At 41.8% G+C, this 24,330-nt stretch overlaps 1 long non-coding RNA gene across 1 annotated transcript in view; it reads right to left on the minus strand.

Annotated features, from left to right (window-relative positions):
* Positions 1 to 633: 633 nt before the first annotated feature.
* The window catches only part of LOC148149869 (uncharacterized), a 71,850-nt gene continuing 48,153 nt past the window's right edge, over positions 634 to 24,330 (minus strand). Inside the window, exon 3 of the long non-coding RNA XR_015757158.1 lies at positions 634 to 1,272. This is a non-coding gene — a long non-coding RNA (uncharacterized LOC148149869). The remainder of the gene's footprint in view (positions 1,273 to 24,330) is intronic.

Genomic DNA, 24,330 nt, shown 5'->3' on the forward strand with positions numbered 1-24,330 from the left:
CCAAAACATCCTTCAAATAACGAAGTACCATTCAATTTGCAATACTAGAAATCTGGAAGACACATTACTGCACATAAGCTCAATCTCATAGTAATTCAATAACTGGTGTTTCAATGATGTTGGTTGAAGGATAATGGTCAAGAAACTAAGGAAATTTTATCTGCTGTTCTCCAAATAGTGACATGGTATCACTTCATTCAGCTGACAGTGCAGACAGAGTCATGATTTAGCCTCTCATTTCAAAGATGGCATCTCAAACAGTGCAGCACTCCCTAAGCACTGTATAGGAGTGCCAGCCCTTATTTTGGTGCTCATGATTTCTTCTCTGAGCCTCAAAATTTACATTTACACAATGCACTGCAGTAACTCAACAAAGCTCCTTTGACAGAATCCAAACCCATGACTTCTAGCACTTAGAACGACAAGAGTGGCAGAGAGTTGTGAATACCACAATCTGAAAATATAACACATGTTATGTGAGCATTCCTGCTTAGCATGTTGTAAGTGGAATTAACCTGAGTCAGCACCTACTTGGTGATGTAGGCTTGCAGATTCATTCTTAAGTATTTGGTGATCCAGTACAGTAGAGGAAAACCACTTACTGGTCTAATTAGAAGAGATTCTTGTTTTGAAGAAATAATTTATTGCATGCCAGCAAATACTTACCGTTTACTTTGACTCAATAGACATTGTTGCAGAGAACATGAGAAAGACCTAGATTTTACATCTTACTCCTTTCAGTTAGTTCATCCAAAAGTCGATATGGATCATCATAGTGGATGGTTGTCAAGAAAATACTCAATATTAACCCTTTTAGAAGCTTACAGTCTTATACATCACCAAAGCTATATTTTCCATTTTTTAATATGACACATTTGTGTATATAATTGCATTTCCCAGCTGCTGACTTCACAAATTCAGGCAGTCTGGAGGTTTCATTATTGACAAATAATTCATTTGCATCAGATTTAGAAGACTGGATGATCTCTGGATTGAAAACTTTAATTCTTCTTCTGATTGTGTGAGATCGGAAAGTCCCTTATAACTGGAGGATCTTTAATGGATTTGCTTCATGCAGGATGGCTGCCCAGTCAAAATAGATCTGTCCTTTGCATCTGTATGAAGTCTGTTGGCTCCGAGACCATAGGGTCACATCCTGCTGGGAGCTGAGTAGGTGTCTGATCTCTGGTAGGCTTCCAACCGTCAAAGGCTTGGGCATTTCTCCCTCTGATATAAAGTCAGAAGGAGTAGAATCTGTGTGGAGTTGAGGAGCTGCAAAAGAAAAAGCATCCTGGTAAGAGATCTGTATAGGTCTTCCAGCAGTAGTCAGGATGTGCGGCAGAAAATAAATCAAAAGTTAGAAAAGGCATGTAAGAAAAACACAATCACAGTAATCATGGGGGTTACAATATGCATGTGGATTGGAAAAACCAGGTTGGTAGCAGATTCCTAGAAAAGGAATTCCTGGAATATCAACAAGCTGGTTTTTTTTGGAGCAGCTTGTGGTAGAGCCTACAAGGAAACGCACAATTCTGGATTTGGTGATTTATAATGAGATAGACTTGATTAGGGAGCTTAAGGTGAATGAACCCCCTCGCAGCAGTAACCATAAATATGACAAAATTCACCCTTGCAATTTGAGAAGGAGAAGATGGAATCAGATGTAATGGTATTATAATTGAGTAACTGTAACTACAAAGACAAGAGGAAGGCATTTGCGAGTGTTGATTGGAAGGGGAGCTTAGGATGGAAGACAGTGGAGCAGCTATGCCAGGGGTTTCTAGGGTAATAAAGCAGAAATTCATCCCACAGAAGAAGAAATTTACTCAGAGGAAGATGGCTGACAAGGGAAGTCAGGGACAGCATAAAAGAAAAAGAAACAGCACATAATGTGGTGAAGAATAATGGGAAGCCAGAGGATTGGGAAGCCTTTAAAAACTAGCAGAGGATAATTAAAAAAGCAACGAGGGCTGAGATGAAATTTGAGGGTAAGTTAGCTATTAATATAAAAGAAGATTGCAAGCTTTTTTTAAGACATATAAATGATTAGAGAGAGCCAATTGTGGACTTTAGACCATTGGAAAGTGAGGCTGGAGAAGTAGTAATGGAGAACAAAGAAATGGTGGAGGAACTGAATAGATACTTTGTGAAGACATCAGGAGCAAACCAGAATTTCAAGAGAATCAGAGGGCAGAGGTGAGTGTAGTGGCTGTCACTAAGGAGATGATGCCGAGGAAGCTGAAAGGTCCGAACTGCATAAATCACCCAGACCAACTCGACTGAATCCCAAAACTATGAAGGAGATAGTTGAGGAGATTGTGGAGGCTATGGTCATGATCTTTCATGAATCACTGGAGTCAGGGAGGGTCCCAGAGAATTGGAAAATGGCAAATGTAACACCTCTGTTTAAGAAGGGAGGGAGACAAAAGATAGGAAATTATAGCCTGACCTTGGTTACTGCTAAGATTTTAGAGTCCATTATTAAGGATGAGATTGCACACTATTTGAAAGTGCATAGTCAAGTAGGGCTGAGTCAGAATCTTTTAGAATTCTTTGAGGAAGAAACAAGTAAGTTAGACAAGGGAGAGCCAGTGGATGGGATCTATTTGGATTTCCAGAAGGTGTTTGACAAGATGCCACACAGGAGGCTGCTAAATAAGATAACAACCTATGGTGCAAGCTACTGACATGGACACAGGATTGGCCGATTGGCAGAAAGCAGAGATTTGCGATAAAGGGGTCTATTTCATGTTGGCAGCCAGTGAGTAGTAGAGTTCTGCAGGGGTCAGCATTGGGACAACTATTCACAATACACATTAATGATCTGGATAAAGAAACTGAGAGCACTGTTGCCAAGTTTGCAGATGACACAAAGATAAGTGGAGGGGCAGGTAGTGTTGAGGAAGTGGGGAGGCTACAGAGGACTTGGACAGGCTGGGACAGTGGGCAGATGTGATACATTGTGGAAAAATGTGAGGTTATGCACTTTGGTACAAAAAAAAGGGGCTATTTTCTAAAGGTAGAACACTTCAGAAATCTGAAACAAAAATGGACTTAGTTCAGGATTCTGTGAAGGTTAACATGCAGGTTCAGTTGGCACTTTGGAAGGCCAATGCAATGTTAGCATTCATTTCAAAAGGGCTAGTACAAAGGTTGTGTATGGCTCTGATCAGACTGTATTTGGAATACTGTAAGCTGTTTCAGGTCCACTATCTAAAGAAGTACATGCTAGAAGTGCAGTGGGTCCAGAGTACGTTTATAAGAAAGTTCATGGGGATGAAGGGCTTGTCATATGAGGAGTGGTTGACAACTCTAGGTCTGTACTTGATTGAGTTTAGAAGGATGAGGGGGATCTCATTTTAAACTACAGAATGTTGAGAGCCCTGGATAGAGTGGACACGGAGAAGATTTTTCCACTACTAGAATCCGAGGACACAGCCTCAGAGTGAAAGGATTACCCTTTAGAACTGAGATGAGTCAGAATGTGGTTATCTGTGGAACTCATTGCCACAGTAGGCTGTGGAGGCCAAGTTATTGAGTGTATTTAAGACAGAGATAGATAGATTCTTGATTATTAAGGGAATCAAAAGAACCAAGGGGAGAAGGCAGGAGAATGAGGTTGAGAAACATATCAACCACAATCCAATGGCAGAGCAGGCTTGATGGATGGAATGGCCTAATTCAACTCCTATATCTTATGATCTTATGGTCTCCTGCAAGGACATAAAGTGGGCGGATGACTAAGGTGACTAAGGACTATGTTGTGGTGTTCTGTGTGAGGAGGCAAATGGAGAGCATTCAGGGTTAGTGGTGTGGGAGAGTGGGACAGTGATGTGAATTGAGTAACTGGGTACTGCTGCATGCAACATAGATGGTTTCAGGGCATGGGCCAATGGTGGGTATGGTGCAAGATGGAGTTAGTATGAGGTTGCAGCGTACAACATTTACTCTGGCAGGACAACTAAGGTCATTGACCTTCTTTTGCACTACAGCGTGGTCCTGTGTACCTTGGAGTTGACACTGATTTGGATGGTTATCTCTGACTAGCCTTCTCTGATGGTTCTTCAGAAAATGAACACCTCTTCACTGTACCACCCCATTCAGCAGAAGCGCCAGCTCTCCCTTGGAGAAATGCCTTGCCAGCCTCACCTTCTCCCTTACCCTCCTCTCACTGCTTGCAGGACAGAGCAGGTCAGTTGCCAAATGCCAGTTCTCTTCCATGTAAGCAGTCAGTGTTCAAAGATGGTGTAGATGCAAGAGATGCTAGTCCTAGGGCAGATATCTCAGTGGCAAGTTTTTCCCAGAAGGGAAAAGATGGAGTGGAGATCAGATGTTCTCCAAGGCATGTGGTGAGAATGGTGATTAGTGCAGAAAGTCTGATAAGATCCACCAAAAAAACTCATTCGGTCTTTTGGCAATTCCTCCAACAAACCCAATATGTCTTCCACTTAAACTATTAGATCCAGCCATAGGCACTGTTTTATTTATGGACATTGGACTTTAAAAAGATTGAAACTAATTGTTAGTTACTTTTCCATATGGTGGTTGAATAATTTGTAGGTTTTCGTTTTATCTAAATCTATGGGCTCTGAATTTTTAATTTGAGGACATTGGAGATTTTTAAAATACACTTGGAAATGATGCATAAATACAGCTACAGTTTTTGAATTCTTAGAAAACTGACATTTTTGTTAACAGATTAATAATGACTACACTTCCAATTAATCTATTGTGTGTCATGCTCTGTGAATAAAATGGTGATCTAATTAGACTGTCTATAAATTCAAATCAATTTACACTTTTTTCTGTTGTCGTATAAAGTTTTAATTGCATTTTTTACATAATTCTTGAAAATAAATAGGTTGTTTCAGACAGCTATAATTTGGCACCATACTAAAGAAAGATATATAGTAAGCATATTTAAACCATTCAGAACTATGAACAATTTTTTAGACTTTGACAATCTAAAATGTTATAGAGTCATACAGTATAGAACAGTACAGACATCTCGTCTCCGTCAACACAGAAAAATCCATTACCTCTCTACACACTTTCCAATTTCTAGCACTTAGCCCATAGCCTTGAATGTTATGACATTTCAAGTGCTCATTCATGTAGTTTTTCAAGATTGTGAGGTTTCCTGCCTCTACTAACCTCCCATGCAGTACCTTCCAGATTCCCAGCACCCACTGAGTGAAAAATGCCTTTCCTCAATTCCCCTGTAAACCTCCTGCTCTTCACCTTAAAATTATGCCCCCTCGTTATTGAGAAAGTGAGGACCACAGATGCTGGAGATCACAGAGTTGAGAGTGTCGTGCTGGAAAAGCACAGCAGGTCAGGCAGCATCCGAGGAGCAGGAGAATCGATGTTGTGAGTGTAAGCCCTTCATCAGGGTTATGAAGGGCTTATGCCTGAAACGTTGATTCTCCTGCTCCTTGGATGCTGCCTGACCTGATGTTCTTTTCCAGCATTACACTCTCGACGTCCCCCCCCTCGTTATTGCCCCTTCAACTAAGGGGAACAGCTGCTCCCTATCTAGGGAGCTGTTCATGTCCCTCATAATTTTATAAACCTCAATCAGATCTCTTTGCCTCATCCTTCTCTGCTCTAAACAAATCAACTCGAACCTATCCAGCATCTCTCCAAAGTTACAATGCTTCTCTATGCAACATCCAGCTGAATCTCCTTTGTACTCCCTCCATTGCAATCATGTCCTTCCTATTATGAAGCAGCCAGAACTGCAAACGGTACTCCAGCTGTGCTCTAACCAAAGTTTTGTACATTTCATACCGATTTGTCCATCTTTTTCTTGTCTCCTAGCACACTTTCTTTCAGCATTTGTTTACATTTGACACTTGCCAAACTATTTCTCTTTACATACAGTTTGATTCCTACATCTCCTACAGTGAAAGGGAATAGGAATTTTACCTTTAAAAATGCAGAAGATTTATATGATCTGAAAAGCCTAGGGGAAGTATATATTTTTTATTTGCTCATGGAATGTTGGTATTGCCTGCATTTGGTATGGCCTGTATTTATTGACCAGCTCTAATGACTCTGGAGAAAATCGTGATGAGTCATCTTCTTGTATCACTACAATTCCTGTGATGTAGTATCACCACAGTGCTATTATGTAGAAAAGTCCAGGATTTTAGACCAGTGAAATTTATGGAAAGGTGACATATTTCCAAGGTAGAATGATTTGTGACATGAAGGGGCTTGCATGTGGTGGTGTTCCCATGTACATGCTGTCCTTGTTCTACAGAATGTTTGAAATATTCTGCACATCTCTATTTCAAACAAATATGGGAACATGAGCTGACATGAACTGTATACCTCAATATGCTGAACAGTTTGTGGGATCAGGACATGTTAAGTCAAAATGATTTGCTGAGCATGGAATTCATTATGTCAGCATTCCAAGCAGGCTTTCTTCTTACAATTTCTTCTCTAATTGAATGTGTGAAAGGCATTTGTCTATATCTTGAGAGTTTGGAAGATACTGATCTCGTCACTTGTGTTTATGTTAATAAAATGATCCTGAAATATTTCTGAAGGCAACATAACAATTAACATAAATCTGTCAAATATCCATGAGACAGAATAATACAGTACTCTGCTGGCAGATGTGCATGTGAGGGTCCATGGGTATACTTCCCACTCCTGACCTGTTCATTTTACAGGGGGCTTATGAGGTCTAGTGCAACTCTATTTCCTCAGCCCAATTATTGGCTATTTAATAGCTGCTTCCTGTTCAATTTATGGACTGGCAGAAGGAGCTCAGGACCATGGACATTCCAGAAGATTATCCTGCTTGGGCCTTGAGCAGGAAAGTGGGATGCAGCTCCATCCCTGGCTCCCTTTCCACAATGGGCACCAACTCACACCCAGTCTGCCCTGTCCCCACTCCAGGGCCCACCTTCCCAGGCTAGCATTGCCTACCATCAATTTCTCCTTACCAACCCCAGGCCTCACCTGTCATTCCTGCCATTGGATTTGGCATCGACTAGACATTAGGGACTGTTGACCCTACAATGACGACTGCAGATTATGGCCAGGCAGGTTGGCCGGCAGCTTTTTAAGGTGATACCTCCTTTGATGTGATGGTAGAAAACCCACCTCCAGCCATTTAATTTTCTTCAGACTTCCCTAATGCTTTGTGTGGTGAGACAGGAAATCCTTCCATCTAAAAATACCAGCCTGTGGTAATAGAATGTTTGGAAGATGTTAAGAAGAATTAAGTTTATTTTGCTGCCTTCAGTGTGTTCTCAGACATCACTGTTATGTAAATTTGAAATATACTATTAATTTGTGGTTAAATGGTAGAATTAGAATGAGTTGTGAGTGAATCATTGCATGCTATACTTTTATTGGACTGTGGAATGTGATGTACCAGTGCTCACATTGGATTGTGAAATGCGGTATACTTGAATAGTCATATTGGATTATGTAAAATGCACTCAATAAAGATCCATGTACTCATGGAATCATGAACTGTGTTGTATTAATAATATGCGTATTATTAGGTTTCAATTTTAAAATGACTGATGATTTAAATAAATAAGCTTTTATTTTAATGGTCTTTTAAAACATAATTTTCCTTTAATTCCCTTTAGACTTTCCAGGCTAAAAATTGAGTTGACTTGGTTTTCAGGTATATGAAGATAATAGTTGGTGGTCTATTCACATTCAGGTGGACTAATATGAGCATCAAGCAATCTTTTTGTATCCAAATCATTAGATTAGATTAGATTACTTACAGTGTGGAAACAGGCCCTTCGGCCCAAGAAGTCCACACCGACCCGCCGAAGCGCAACCCACCCATACCCCTACAACCTAACACTACGGGCAATTTAGCATGGCCAATTCACCTAACCCGCACATCTTTGGACTGTGGGAGGAAACCGGAGCACCCGGAGGAAACCCACGCAGACACGGGGAGAATGTGCAAACTCCACACAGTCAGTCGCCTGAGTCGGGAATTGAACCCGGGTCTACAGGCGCTGTGAGGCAGCAGTGCTAACCACTGGGCCACCGTGCCGCCCACCAAATCATCTGTATGCACTGTACCCATTGCTCACATAGTATAAATGGTTTTCCTTAAAGACAGGCTATACCCTGATGGGAAGCTGTACAAATATATAGCTCTGATGAAAATTATTTAAAGTTGAATACCATGCTAGTTAAAGCATTAAAGAGTAACGCTACCCCTAAAAATAGTCAGAAAGCCTCCTATCACTATTAAGGAGCAATGGTGGAATCTGGGGACACCTTGGCAGAAGATTCTACACAGAACTTATCTGGTTCTCAGCCTCTCCTCCATTTCCCGAACATGGTGCAGACCCAAAGGCAATGCCATTGCTGCTCTTATTTCTCTTGCAAAACACTCTCTGTCAACCCCAAAGACAAACCAACTACCCGCAAAAATAATCCAGAATACTTCCATGCTCTTTTGAATAGAAACAGTTTCCAATTAAATAATCTTATTTAATTTGAGTGCCTGGCTCTTTAATGTATATCAGTACAGGGCCTAATAAGCAGTTGAATGCTCCTTTTTGCACAGCGATGTTGCAAGAGATATGAGTGATGTACTTTGTCTGAATATTCATTTGCCCAATTACAAATCCTGGTGTCACACCAGCCAGTTGGAATATGTAACATCCGAATAGCATCCATTCAGTTTATTCATGCAGAAAGGGCACAACCCCTCCCATGTCCTGCTAACTGAACACGATGCAACACCAAGGGACACAAGGAGCATGTCATGAGGCCCTATAATGCATCGTTTCACATTCATCTTAAATTTCATGTGAAAATTTCAGCAATCTTTTTATTAAATAATTGTGACATCAGTAACCAGTTACAATGTCCTTAACTCTGCTATTATTTGGTTTGCTTTATAACCTAACCTTCTATGCTGTGTTTTACTGATCTCAGTTGGGCAGTTAGGACATATTCCTTACACATGGAATGAAAAATGACTGGTGAGGAGATACGTTAATACATAGCATAAATATTCCAGAAGGTTATTATAAATTAGCATTGCATTGAGACATTGAAACTAGTCATTTGACCATGCTCTTGATGATGTTGAAAAATTAAGAAATATTCCATATGAGGAAATCAAAAGCAAAACTATTTTAAACATATTCTTTGGCAATTTTTTTGTTTTCTATTCCCTTAGTCAATGATGGAATATTTAGTCCACTGGTCTCACATCTGAATGTTCCTCCATATCACTTCTTCCAACAAGCAGATATTCTTGATGCATTCATTAGGAATTTTGGCTTACTAAGGAACATGAGTCACAGTTATGGGATTAAAGTTATAGTCATAGAGTCATAGAGATGTACCGCATGATAACAGACCCTTCGGTCCAACTCATCCATGCCGACCAGATATCCCAACCCAATCTATTCCCACCTGCCAGCACCCAGTCCATATCCCTCCAAACCCTTCCTATTCATATACCCATCCAGATGCCTTTTAAATGTTGCAGTTGTACCAGCCTCCACCACTTCCTTTGATAGCCAAATCCACCAAATGGGAGAAATGCTCACCACTTCTGCATTTCATGAAAAAGTTTGCCTCATGAGTTTTGGTGTTGTAATAGATTTGAAAGCACTATTGATTTAGAATTTAAGAGTTGCTCAGTATGGAATTTCTTTACCAGGACTATATATAGGTCAGTAAGATCAGGAAGTACAGTTATCTTACAGCTGTGGTCAGTCCACCAGATGGTATAATTTGCATGAGCTTTTAATATCCACTTTTACAGCTTGATACTTGGCCTTCCTACTACTATGTGCTATTTTTACGTGCATTCAGTTCCCCATTGTGAATGTTACTGTGAAAAGATTTCCCAGAATATTAGTTTGCAATTCTCTTGCTTCACTATTTCACAACTTGAAAGTGTTCCTTATAGCAATATTAGGGCAATAACTGCAACTAATGCATTTTATTATCACTCAATCTATTCAGATATAATTAAGATAATTAAAAAATTTGAGGGGTTAGAACATTACTTGTAATAAATAAGGTGCCAATTAGATACCTTGTATGATTTTACTTTCCATCGAAGTGGAGAAAACAAAACTACTGATGAGTATAATGGGCCAATCTGCTGCTGCCATCCTTGCCAGCCTCACCAATTCCAAACATTATCAGCTAGCATTTTCATTGTATTTATGCTTTTCTGTGGAAAACTAGTACAGAGTTCAGCTCAATACATGGTGAAACACTGGTCACAAATGCCAAAGCTAAAGTTTTGTTTGTTTGTCAGCTTCCCAGAGGTGACAGGATAATGCCACAGATAGTGATAGAGAGATGGCAGTAATATTTGTTTTGCTTTGGTATTTACAAGGGAAATAGAACGTGTTGAATTACAAATTAAAAAAAACAAACAAGAAGGTTATGCCTCCAGTCCAGATGGATTGCATCCATGTATTTTCAAATACGGAGGAGATAGCAAAGGTCTTACCACTGATATTTAATAACTCATTAGGATGAAAAATAGCTTAGTGGAAGAGGACTGGTGGATTGCTGATATAATTCTTATATTGAAAAGGGGGACAGAAATGTTCCTGGTATATAGAACAGTTAGATTTACATTATTACATAGGTGTCCTATGATCCTGTCCCACCCGCTACCTGAGACTGAGCAGTGCTCCGAAAGCTAGTACTTCCAAGTAAATCTGTTGGACGATAACCAGGTGTTGTGTGATTTTTAAATTTGTCCACCCCAGTCCAACACCAGCACCTGCACATCAGATTTACATTAGTGGTAGGAAAAATAACAAAAATCTTTACGAAAGGAGAGCATTTAAAAATTATAACAATGAATAAGCAGCATGGGTTTCAAATGGAAATGTCTTGCTTAACTGTTCTTAATGAATATTTTGAAGAGGCATCTGAGAAGTAGATAATGGTGTTGCAGTTGATGCAATTTATCTGGATATCAAAAGGCCTTTGATAAGGTGGCCCATGCTACACAAATGAACAAGATCACAAAATGTGGAACCAGGGCACCAGAAGCAGAATGAACTGCTTGTTGACTTCAAGACAGAAACCAGAAAGTATACATAAAGAATAATTATTCAGGGTGGCAGATGGTGGGAAGAATTGTTTCACAAGAATCAGTGATGGAATCACTGCTGTTCAAAATTTACATGATCAATTCAGACTTGATCAAAAACAGAGGGCTGAACTTTACCAAAAATCAGCAAAATGTTAATTTCAGGGTTCTCGTAGAGAGTTTAACTCCATGAGCTATGCAAGTTACTCATACTATTCTCCACAGCACACCTCATTAACCAAGTACCATGTCCTTGTGACCCCCTGCTTGTTCAGCAATGGGAGAAATGCTCACCACTTCTGCATTTCCTGTACTGGCACTATTTTAAAATGAAGCTATGCTCCAGGTTGAGGGTTAACAGTTAGGAGCTGCCCATCAAAGTCCCAGCGTATAAGTAATTGCCCAAGAGATGATGTAAAAAGGAAAGGTAGCTTCCTACCTTGCCGACGGGAAGCCAGAGATGCTGGTGGATAGGGTGGCACAGAGGAGGACCATCTTCTTTCCTTAGGACCAACAGAGGAGACCACAATACTCGACCCTACCAGCCTGGTCTAAAGTTGCCACTTGGGTCAATGCAACCTCCACAGAAACACTCAATAATGCCGCAAGAAGATTAATGATTTTCTGTGCTCCAGGACAGTAAGAACCTCAAACCTCTTTCTTCTTTCTCACATTCTCTCTAACTCTGCAACTGTACCCACCAAGGCTCATGATCTATGGCTCTGACTACTGCATGCAATATCATTCCTGTCATTCATCCCAATCCCCCCCCACTATTAACCCGGCAGGCCCTCCAAATCGGCCCCTTACACACATGCAGGACACTGCTTCAACATTGCCGCACCAGCACCAGCACTTGCAAACAGCTGTGCCAAAACACTTTCATCTCACTCAGCCTCTCACTTTGCCTCATTACAGGAGAAAATGGCCCACAATAGGGTGGACCGACCCAACTTGTGCCGTGAGGAGCCCGACATGTGTCTCCACAATCTGTATGAGAAAGATGCTTACATTTGCAAGACAGGACGAAGCCAACTCATGTGGTGATGCTGAAACTTCCATTTCCCAGCAACTAAATAAGAATCATTATCCATTGCTGTACTGCTCTCCTATTAATGACAATATGAATGTATTCTTAACATGCCTGACCCACTACCACGTTTTAACAATTCATTCTCTCTTTTGTCTCCTGCAGGTGTACCAGTCACATCTGGACATTCTCTGCCTTGAAGAGAGGGTGGCCCCACGAGACATCATTTCCTTCTTGATGTCTGAGGGAGAACCCACAGATCCCTCAGAGGATGCACTGCCAAAGCTGTATTCGCAACGAGTTGGAAGCACATATTAGTGAGCACATCACTGCCATGTCTCTGCATTTGGTCCATGAAGAAATGCCCCAGGTCGATGGCACTCAGAGGAACGCCAGAGACCAGGCATCTCCTTATTCTGAGGCAGGAGATGACCCCATTGAGTTGACCATTCATAACTTCATCCAAATGAATTAGCAGACACAGAAATAAATGGCAGGTTTGTTAGAGGCATTGAGCAAATTACTGGAAGGTTGGAGGATCTACTAATGCCATTTGTACCATGTTGCTTGCTTTCACTCCCTGAACACCAGAAGATTCTTTACTGGTGATTGAGAGTAGATTGATAGGTTGGTAATTTGCAAGGTTGGTAATGTTCTGCTTTTTGTCATCTGGACTTACCTGGGCAATTTTCCACATTGCCAGGTATAGACCAGTTTTGTAGCTGTACTGGAATAGCTATTTCTGGGGAGCACAATTCATCCTGGAATATCCTTGGAATTTGTCAGGGCCCAAAGCCTTGCAGTGAATGAGTGAATCAAATTGCCAGAAGATTGTCAATTCATGTTGAGGATCTCCAGAAGGGGATAAGATGGATCAACCCCTTGGCACTTCTGTCTGAAGATGTTAGCATATGCTTAGCCTTGACTTCTGCAGAGCTTAGATCTGATCCATTGTTTGGGCACCACTTAGCCCTGTGCATTGCATGTTGCTTTCACTGTTTGGCATGCATGTAATCCTGTGTTATAGCATCAGCAGGTTGACACCTTTTTGGCTATCCCTGATGCTGCTCCTGGCATGCCCTCTTTCTCCCTTCTTTGAATGAGAAGGTAGTACCCTCGGCTTGCTGGTAACGGTAGAGTGAGGGATATGCTAGCTCCTGAGGTGACAGATTGTGATCGAAAACAATTCTATGGCTGGTGATGGCTCACAACATAATTCTTGGTAATGGATATTGAAGTCTCTTCTATATTATGCCACCCATTGTACTTTCTCCAATTGGTGCTCAGTGTAGAGGAGAACTAATTCATAGTCAAGGGGGAGCAGTCGCTGGTAGCAAGCAGGTGGCTGCCTTTTCCATGATTTACTTGATGCTGAGATTTCATAGTAGGTCCAGAGTGCTTCCAGAGAAACTCCTTCCCAAAGGTATTTCAGTATTCCATAATCTCTGAAGAGTCTGTCAGCACATACGTAGGAATGGTGATGGTAGTGTCTGGGACACTATCTGGAAGGTATGATTTGTGAATATGATTGTCAAGATATTGTCTCACTCAACTGCGATGATGGTGATTAAAGAGAAGCTGTGAAGGTGCCGCCAACTCAGTAAGTCTTAGAACTTAATCGTAACTATTTTGATTTGCCATCTCATAGCTAGCATCACTTATTTTCTTACTCCCGTGTGCCAGTGCAGATGTGAGGAATTAGTTGAAATTAGTGAGGATAAGGCATCAGATAATACATGGCTCCGCTCGAAGTGAACTACGGTGTTCCACTTTTCTAATGGAGCAATAAGTGGATCACTGTATTAAAGTTATGGGACCCAGATCCTACAGACACATATGTACAAAGAAAAATACTAGAAGACCATCACGGAGATTCTTAGGCAAGCATTTGAGGACTTTTGGTATCTGACAAATGGGACTTTATAGCTTAAAGCTTAGCTTCATTGCATGAGAGATACTTTGTCTTCATTGCTGGTACAATTGGAATGAGTGATAGCTTCAGCAGAAAAAGTAGCAACTAACATGCCCCCACATTCCACTCTACCCACAAAATGCTACTGGTCCAATTAGTGCCTGTTATATGAATGCGCAGAGTACAGCTCTGGTGGTAGTAGGGAAAACACTAGATGATGCCTTGTGTATCAGCTTCCAGACTCTGGTGCCCAGGAAGCCAAGCTGTTCCCGTTCAGCTAGAATAATGGCATCCACCTAACAATGTGGAAAATTGCCTCAGTATGTCCTGTACACAAAAAGCAGGACAAATCCAACCCAGTCAATTATCACTCCAATAGTCTACTCTCGATCTTCGATAAAATGATGGATGGTGTTATCAACAGTGCTATCAAGCAGCACCAGCTCAGCAATAACCTGCACACTGACATCCAGTTTAAGTTCCACCAGGGCCACTCAGCACCTGACCTCATTACAGCCTTTGTTTAAACATGGACAGAAGAGGTGAATTCCAGAGTTGAGGTGAGAGTGACTACCCTTGACATCAAGGCTGCATTTGACCAAGTGTGGCATCAAGAAGCCTGAGCAAGACCTAAGTCAATGGGAATTGGGGAGGGGTGGGGGAGGACACACAATTGGTTAGAATCACACTTGGCAAAAAGGAAGATGGTTGTTATTGTTAGAAGTTGGTCACCTCCGCTTGAGGATATGTCTGCATGGGTTCCTCAGGGTAGTTTCCTAGAACCAACCTAATTTTCAATTATTTCAACAATGATCTTCCCTCCATCAAAAGATTTGAAATAGGGATGTTTGCTGATTATTGCACAATGTTCAATGCTATCTGTGACTGCTCAAATCCTGAAGCAGTCCATGTCCAACTACAGCAAGACCTGGAGAATATCCAGGCTTGAGCTGACAAAGTGGCAACTAATATTCACACCACACAAATGCCAGGCAATGACCATCTCCAATAAGACACAAATCTTCTTGACATTCAATAACATTACCATCAATGAATCCTCCACTATAAACGTTCTGGGGATTACCATTGACCAGAAACTGAACTAGACTCACCATATAAATACTATGGGTACAACTGGTCAGGGGCTAAGAATACTGCAGCAATTGACTCATCCCCTGACTCTCCAAAACCTGTCTCCCATCTCCAAGGCACAAGTCAAGAGTTTGATGGAATGCTCCTCTCTTACCTGAATTAATGCAGCTCCAATAACACTCAAAAGTTGCCCACTTAATTGGCACCACATCCAAAAGCATCTACTCCCTCCACCACTGACACTCAGTAGCATTAGTGTGTACCATCTCAATGATGCACTGCAGAAATTCACCATAAATGATTTGAAAGAACCTTCTGTACCCATGACCACAACCATCTATAAGGGCAAGGGCAGCAGATACATGGGAACACCATTATCTGCAAGATCCCCTCAAAAGCCATTTATCATTCTGACTTGGAAATATATTGCTGTTCCATCACTGTTGTGGGACAAGATTCTGGAATTCTCTCCTCAACAGCATTGTAACTCTACCTCCAGCACATGAACTGCAGCAATTCAAGAAGGCAACTTATCACCACCTTTCCAAAGGCAATTTGGGATGAGCAATAAATGCTAGCACAGCCAGCAAAATACACATCCCATGAGTGAGTAAAAAAAACTAGAAAAGCAGGCCACTGTTTCTGAGGCCCTTTGGAATGTTGTGTCCATAAATAAAACAGCCATTTCAATGATCACTAGGGTCATTTCTCATTTCTGTCGAATCTCATGTTACATGTCATTTCCCATGTTGACTAATCATTGGAGCATTCCAAAAATAAGTGTAAGAATGTAAATACAATAGTAACCCCAATGTTTGGCATTAATTAGCCTATGAATTGTATATTGAGCTGAAAATGTGTTGCTGGAAAAGTGCAGCAGGTCAGGCAGCATCCAGGGAACAGGAGAATCGACGTTTTAGGCATAAGCCCTTCTTCAGGAATTGTATATTGAGTCTGGTATCATGTCACTGCAGAACATATTTATGTAGTAACACTAAAAAGTTAAACATTACCTTAACACATCTAATAATTCTACAAAACACATTTTACAATAGGCACAGCATGTTATGAAATGATGTTGGCCTTCAACTTTTCTAAATTTTTTGACACAAGGTCATAGGTTGGAAGGTGCTGTTGAAGGACCCTTGGAGAGTGAGTGCAGCATGTCATATAGCTGGAACACACTGAGGTCACAGTATGTCAGTGGTGAAGAAAGTGAAGGTTTGAAGTGGTGATTGGGATGATCAAGTAGACTGTTTTATCCAACTGCTTTATTGATTTTCATCCTTTTGATATTGAGTAATAATTCATTCATGATAAAGCCTTGTACAAAGCCAGAATTTTCTGTCGATCATGAGCACCTTGCTCTGCTACAGCAATGATTTAGGTTTCATCTGCAGTTCAAGAAGAGCTGAAAAACAATTTTATCTGCTGTGACATTGTACTGATGTTATGCTTTAGTGGAGTAATTTCCTGGCACCCAACTGTTTTATCATGCTTTCCTGCTGCTGTGTGATATAGCTGTTGACTCAGATCAGTTTCTGCCACTTTCTTAGTCTCCAATCTGACTCAACACACACAAGCTTTTCTCCAGATGCCAAATATCTTTTCCTGGAAACAGTTGGCAGAGGCTTCATAGCGATCTTGTACTAAGGATGTAGTTTGTTCAACATCATCAGTAATTGTTACTTATAAAGGAGGTTTTAATTTTTTTGAGAAACTAGATCAGCATATGAGGGCAAAATGAATAAATGGCTACAATGGTAGATTTAGATGAGAAAAGATAGGATGGGGTTCAAGTGCAGCACAAACATTAGCATGAACCAGTAAGGATGAATGACCTGTTTCTGTATTGTACAGTCTCTGCAATACATAACATGCTGTCAAATACTCTATTAAGAAAGTTTAATCCTTACCTAACATAACTATAAGTCAGAGCCTGGAATATCTATTATTACCATGTACAGCAGAAGCTAGAATTAATGTATAATTAATAGTGTTATTTTACTGATTAAACCAAACTAGAGTCTTTGTTAGTTTGACAAGTCTGTAAGGAAGCTAAACTCACTGAGTGGCATCAAACAGCAGAATAAAATAGGGATCACAGTATACTATAAAAGTCAACCTCCCCCCCCATTGCAGACTATTGCTCCTGAAGTCCACCTCATAATATTCAGCAATATTCAACATTCTGCTAGTATTGGTAAAGGAATCTAGGAAAGTGATCTGCTCATTTGAAAGCTAAAATACTTTGAGGAGGTGACAGCTTTGTTGCTAAATTAGCAATCCAGAAACGCAGATAAAGTCCGGTGGTCCAGGTTCAAATTCCTCAAAAGCAGAAATCAAAATTTGAATCCAATAAAAGTCTGGAATTAAAAGTCTAATGATGACCATGAAACTATTGTCAATTGTCAAAAACAGAACTAACACCCTTTATGGAAGGAAACTGCAGTCCTTATCTGGTCTGACCTACATATGACTTCAGACACACAACAATGTGGATGACTCTTAACTGGCCTTGAAATGGCTCTCGCAAGCCATTGAGTTGTATCAACTGCTACAAAGTCAAAATAAAAGAATTAAACCAGACAGACTACCAGACATTGACCAAGATTCTGGAAAAGCACTGTTGATCCTGCAAAGTCCTCCTTACTAATGTCTGGGGTTTCGGCCAAAATTGGGAGACCTGTCTCACGGGCTAGACAAGTAACAGCCTTATATAGTAATACTCATCTGCAAATCATGTCTCAGACAACACCATCATCATCACAGCAGAGTTGGCACAACAGTGGTATACAATCAGGTAACAGTTGGTTTGGGAGTCCTCAACATTGATTCCAGATTCCATGATGTAACATGACATCAGGTCAAAGAACAAAGAACAGTACAGCACAGGAGCAGAACCATCAGCTAACCAAGACTATGCTGACAAACGATGCCTTTCTAAAGTAAAAATCTTTTGCCTCGAAGAAGTCTATTTCCCTCTATTCCTTGCCTATTCATATATCTAAAATGAAATCAGCAAACATTGACAAGTAAATCTCCTGCTAATTCTGACATTAACCCATTCCACCTGGCTGATGAATCAAAGCTCTGCCATGCTAAATACCATTTGGAGAGAGCACTGAGGATGGGAAAGGTACAGATTGTACACTTGGCAGGAGACTTCAATATTCATCACCACTACAGGTTGAATTTGGGCAAGTCATTGTTGCTGGACTGGGACTGTGGCAGTTGGTGAGCCAGCAAGATGGAAAAACATACTTGATCTCATTCTATCCAAACTGCCTGCCATACATGCATCTGTCCAGATGTTATCGGTAAGAGGGGCCACTGCATATTCCTTGTGGAGACAAACTACATTTTCACATTAAGTATATCTTCCATTATGTTATGTGGCATGATAACAGCTGAATGGGATAGACTTTGAATAGATCTAACAACTCAAGACTGGGCATCCATGAGACATTGCAGACCATCAGCAACTGAAGAATTGTACTTCAAACAATCCGTAACCTCATTGCATGGCATATCCCACCATCTACCATTACCTTCATGCAAGTGGTTCAATGGAGGCATGCCAGGAGCAGCACCAAGCATACCTAAAAATGAGATGTCAATCTGGTGAAGCTACAAACAAGACTATTTGCATGCCTGATAGCATAAGCAGCAAATGATAGACATAATTAAATGATTCCACAACCACCAGATCAGATCTAAGCTCTGCAGTCCTGCCCACATCCAGTTGTGAGTTATGGTGGACAATTAAACAACTCACTAGAGGAGGAAGGTCCACAAATATTCCCATCTTCAACACTGGGACAATTAAACAACATCTTCATCTCAGCACATTAGTGTATTAAATGCGGCTGAAAGTTTGGATCAACTTTCAGCCAGATGTGCCGTGTGGATGATCCATCTTGTCCTCCTCCAGAGGACCCCACATCACAAATGCCAGTCTTCAGCCAATTCAATTTATTCCACATGATATCGAGAAATGACCGAAGGCACTGGTAACATTTCAACAGTAATCCTGAAGATGTGTTCCAGAACTTGCCATGCGACTAGTCAACCAATTCCAATACAGCTACAATATTAGCATACACCCAGCAATGTGGAAAATTGTCCAAGTCTGTCTGTACACAAAAAGCAGGACAAATCAAATATGGCAAATTACTGTCCCATCAGACTACTCTTGATTATCTGTGAAATGATGAAAAGGGTCTTTGATAGTGCTATCAAGCAGCACCTGCTCAGCAATAACCTGTTCAGTGATGCGGAGTCTGGTTTCTGCCCGGATCACTCAGCTCCTGACCTGTTCAAACATGACAAAAAAGCTGAATTCCACGGGTGAGGTGAAAGTGACATGATCAAAGCTGCATTTGACCAAGTGTGGTATTAAGGAGCCCTAGCAAAACTGGAGTCTGTGGAAACTGGGGAGAAATCTCTCTGCTGTTTGCAGTTGTATCTGGCACATCTCAGGTCCAGGACAACTCTGCTGGAATTTCACAGGGTAATGTCCTTGCTCCAATCATCTTCAGTCACTACGTCAAAGACCTTCCCTACATCACAGAATCAAACGTGAGACGTTTGCTGATGACAGCACCATTTGTGGCTCCTCAGATACTGAAGCAGCCCATGTCCAAATGAAATAAGATCTGGATAATATCCAGGTTTGGGCTGACAAATAGCAAGTAACATTCATTCCACACAAATGGCAGGCAATGACCATCTCCAACAAAAAGTGGGCGGCACGGTGGGCGGCACGGTGGCGGCACGGTGGCACAGTGGTTAGCACTGCTGCCTCACAGCGCCTGAGACCTGGGTTCAATTCCCGCCTCAGGCGACTGACTGTGTGGAGTTTGCACATTCTCCCCGTGTCTGCGTGGGTTTCCTCCGGGTGCTCCGGTTTCCTCCCACAGTCCAAAAGATGTGCAGGGTCAGGTGAATTGGCCATGCTAAATTGCCCGTAGTGTTAGGTAAGGGGTAAATGTAGGGGTATGGGTGGGTTTCGCTTCGGCGGGTCGGTGTGGACTTGTTGGGCCGAAGGGCCTGTTTCCACACTGTAATGTAATCTGTAATCTAAATCTAAAAAGATAACCTTCACTGAATCCATTATTAACAACATCATGGGGGCTATCATTGACTAGAACTGAACTAGACTAGCCATAAAAATATAGTGGCTACAATAGCAGCTCAGAGGCTAGACATACTGCAGCAATTAATTCACATCCTGATTCCCTGAAGCCTGTCTATCGTCTACAAGGTGCAATCTATCAGAAGTATGATGGAATATTCTCCATTTATCTGGATGAGTGCAGTTTGAACAATACTCAGGAAACTTGAGATCATCCAAGAGAAAGCATCCCACTTGATTGACACCACATCCACAAACACAGATTCCCTCCACTATTGACGCTCCGTAGAAGAAGTGTGTACTACATACAAGATAAAGTCATAGAGATATACAGCACGGAAACAGACCTTTTGGTCCAACTTGTCTATGCTGACCAGATATCCAAAATAAATTCAGTCTTGATTGCCAGCATTTGGCCCATATCCCTCTAATTCCTTCCTATTCATATACCCATCCAGATGCCTTTTGATTCTATAATTAGGGGGACAGATAGTAAGTATCCTTTGCAAGCCGGATCGGGAGTCTCGCATGGTGTGTTGCCTGCCCAGTGCCAGGGTTCGGGACATCTCTGACCGGCTTGAAAGGATATTGGAGCGGGAGGGGGAGGATCCACTTGTTGGGCAAAGCTAGGGTGGAGGACCTGTTTGGGGATTATCGAGCACGAGGAAGGAAATTGAAGTACAGGTCCTCAAGGGTCATAATCTCCGGATTACTGCCCGAACCACGTGCCAATTGGCATAGGGATAAGAAAATTAGGGAAGTAAACATGTGTGGCTAAGGGATTGGTGTGGGAAAGAGGGATTCCACTTCATGGGGCATTGGCATCAGTTTTGGAACCGGGGGAATCTGTACTGTTGGGACGGTCTCCACCTGAACCGATCAGGTACCAATGTTCTAGCGAAGAGGATAAATAGGGTGGTCAGTAGGACTTTAAACTTCTGAGTTGGGGGGAAGGGAAAGTGAAAGCGACAGGGAGTATGGAGTTAAATGGAAAGATAAGTGGCAGAATAGCATATGTGCAGGCAGATTTAAACTTGAGGCAGACTGGGAATGCAGCAAAAAGGAAGGATAACTTAGGACATCTTACGACTTCCAATATCTCTAATGATAAGAAAGTTAACATTAAGGCACTTTACCTGAATGCTCGTAGCATTCGTAACAAAGCAGATGAACTAATGGCACAGATCATCGTGAATGATTATGATGTGGTAGGCATCACAGAGACGTGGTTACAGGGGGGTCAGGACTGGCAGTTAAACATCCAAGGGTTTTCAACTTATCGAAAAGACAGGGAGGTGGGCAGAGGGGGCGGGGTTGCCTTGTTAGTTAAGAACAAAATTAAATCTATGGTGCTGAATGACATAGCGTCGGATGATGTGGAGTCTGTGTGGGTGGAATTGAGGAACCACAAAGGCAAAAAAACCATAGTGGGAGTTATGTACAGACCTCCTAACAGTGGTCAGGACCAGGGGCGCAACATGTACCGGGAAATAGAGAAGGCATGTCAGAAAGGCAAGGTCACGGTGATCATTAGAGACTTCAATATGCAGGTGGACTGGGTAAATAATGTTGCCAGTGGATCCAAAGAAAGGGAATTCATGGAATGCTTACAGGATGGCTTTTTGGAACAGCTTGTCATGGAGCCCACAAGGGAGCAGGCTATTCTGGACCTAGTGCTATGTAATGAACCAGACATAATAAAAAATCTTAAAGTAAGGGAACACTTAGGAAGCAGCGATCATAATATGGTAGAGTTCAGTCTGCAGTTTGAAAGAGAGAAGGCAAAATCGGATGTAATGGTGTTACAGTTAAATAAAGGTAATTATGAGGGCATGAGAGAGGAACTGATGAAAATAGACTGGAAGCAGAGCCTAGCTGGGAAGACAGTAGAGCAAAAATGGCAGGAGTTTGTGGGTAAAATTGAGGACACTGTACAGAGGTTCATCCCCAAGAAGAGAAAGATTATCCGGGGAGGGATTAGACAGCCATGGCTGACAAAGGAAGTCAGGAAATCTATCAAAGAAAAAGAGAGAGCCTATAAAGTGGCCAAGAGCACTGGGAAATCAGAAGATTGGGAAGGCTACAAAAACAAACAGAGGATAACAAAGAGAGAAATAAGGAAGGAGAGGATCAAATATGAAGGTATGCTAGCCATTAATATTAGAAATTATAGTAAAAGTTTCTTTCAATACATAAGAAACAAACGACAGGCAAGAGTAGACATTGGGCCACTTCAAACTGATGCTGGAAGCCTAGTGATGGGAGATAAGGAAATAGCAGGAGAACTTAAAGTACTTTGCGTCAGTCTTCACAGTGGAAGACATGAGTAATATCCCAACAATTAAAGGGAGTCAGGGGGCTGAGTTGAGTATGGTTGCCATTACAAAAGAGAAAGTGCTAGAAAAGCTAAAAGGTCTTAAAATTGATAAATCTCCTGGCCTTGATGGGTTACATCCTAGAGTTCTGAGGGAGGTGGCTGAGGAAATAGCGGAGGCGTTGGTTGAGATCTTTCAAAAGTCACTGGAGTCGGGGAAAGTCCCGGATGATTGGAAGATCGCTGTTGTAACCCCCTTGTTCAAGAAAGGATCAAGGCAAAAGATGGAAAATTATAGGCCAATTAGCCTAACCTCGGTTGTTGGTAAAATTCTAGAATCCATCATTAAGGATGAGGTTTCTAAATTCTTGGAAGAGGAGGGTCGGATTAGAACAAATCAACATGGATTTAGTAAGGGGAGGTCGTGCCTGACAAATCTTTGGAGTTCTTTGAAGAGGTGACAAGTAGGTTAGATCGGGGAAACCCAGTGGATGTGGTCTACCAAGACTTCCAAAAGGCCTTTGATAAGGTGCCACACGGGAGGCAGCTGAGCAAGGTGAGGGCCCATGGTGTTCGAGGTGAGCTACTGGTATGGATTGAGGATTGGCTGTCTGACAGAAGGCAGAGAGTTGGGATAAAAGGTTCTTTTTCGGAATGGCAGCCGGTGACAAGCGGTGTCCCGCAGGGTTCAGTGTTGGGGCCGCAGCTGTTCACATTATATATTAATGATCTGGATGAAGGGACTGGGGGCATTCTAGCGAAGTTTGCCGATGATACAAAGTTAGGTGGACAGGCAGGTAGTACTGAGGAAGTGGGGAGGCTACAGAAGGATCTAGACAGTTTGGAGGAGTGGTCCAGGAAATGGCTGATGGAATTCAATGTAAGCAAATGCGAGGTCTTGCACTTTGGAAAAAAGAATAGAAGCATGGATTACTTTCTAAACGGTGAGAAAATTCATAAAGCCAAAGTACAGAGGGATCTGGGAGTGCTAGTTGAGGATTCTCTAAAGGTAAGCATGCAGGTTGAGTCTGTGATTAAGAAAGCGAATGCAATGTTGTCAATTATCTCAAGAGGGTTGGAATATAAAAGCACCGTTGTGCTACTGAGACTTTATAAAGCTCTGGTTAGGCCCCATTTGGAGTACTGTGTCCTCAGGAAGGACATACTGGCACTGGAGATTCACACGGATGATCCCTGGAATGGTAGGTCTAACATATGAGGAACGGCTGAGGATCCTGGGATTGTATTCATTGGAGTTTAGAAGATTAAGGGGAGATCTAATAGAAACTTACAAGATAATACATGGCTTGGAGAGGATGGAAGCTAGGAAATTGTTTCCGTTAGGCGAGGAGACTAGGACCCGTGGACACAGCCTTAGAATTAGAGGGGGTAAATTCAGAACAGAAATGCGGAGACATTTCTTCAGCCAGGGAGTGGTGGGCCTGTGGAATTCATTGCCACAGAGTGCAGTGGAGGCTAAATGTCTTCAAGGCAGAAATTGATAAATTCTCGATGTCACAAGGAATTAAGGGCTACGGGGAGAATGCGGGTAAGTGGAGTTGAAATGCCCATCAGCCATGATTGAATGGCGGAGTGGACTCGATGGGCCGAATGGCCTTACTTCCGCTCCTATGTCTTTTGGTCTCAAATGCTGTAATTGTACCAACCTCCACCACTTCCTCTGGCAGTTCATTTTGCACTGCAGAAATTCACAAAAGCTCCATAGCTATCAATTTCCAAACCCACAACTAGAAGAACAAATGCTATAAAT

The sequence above is a fragment of the Chiloscyllium plagiosum genome, unplaced genomic scaffold (genome assembly GCF_037043375.1).
Source record: "Chiloscyllium plagiosum isolate Xiang-an unplaced genomic scaffold, Cpla_swu_hap1 HiC_scaffold_5, whole genome shotgun sequence".
Classification (NCBI taxonomy): domain Eukaryota; kingdom Metazoa; phylum Chordata; class Chondrichthyes; order Orectolobiformes; family Hemiscylliidae; genus Chiloscyllium; species Chiloscyllium plagiosum.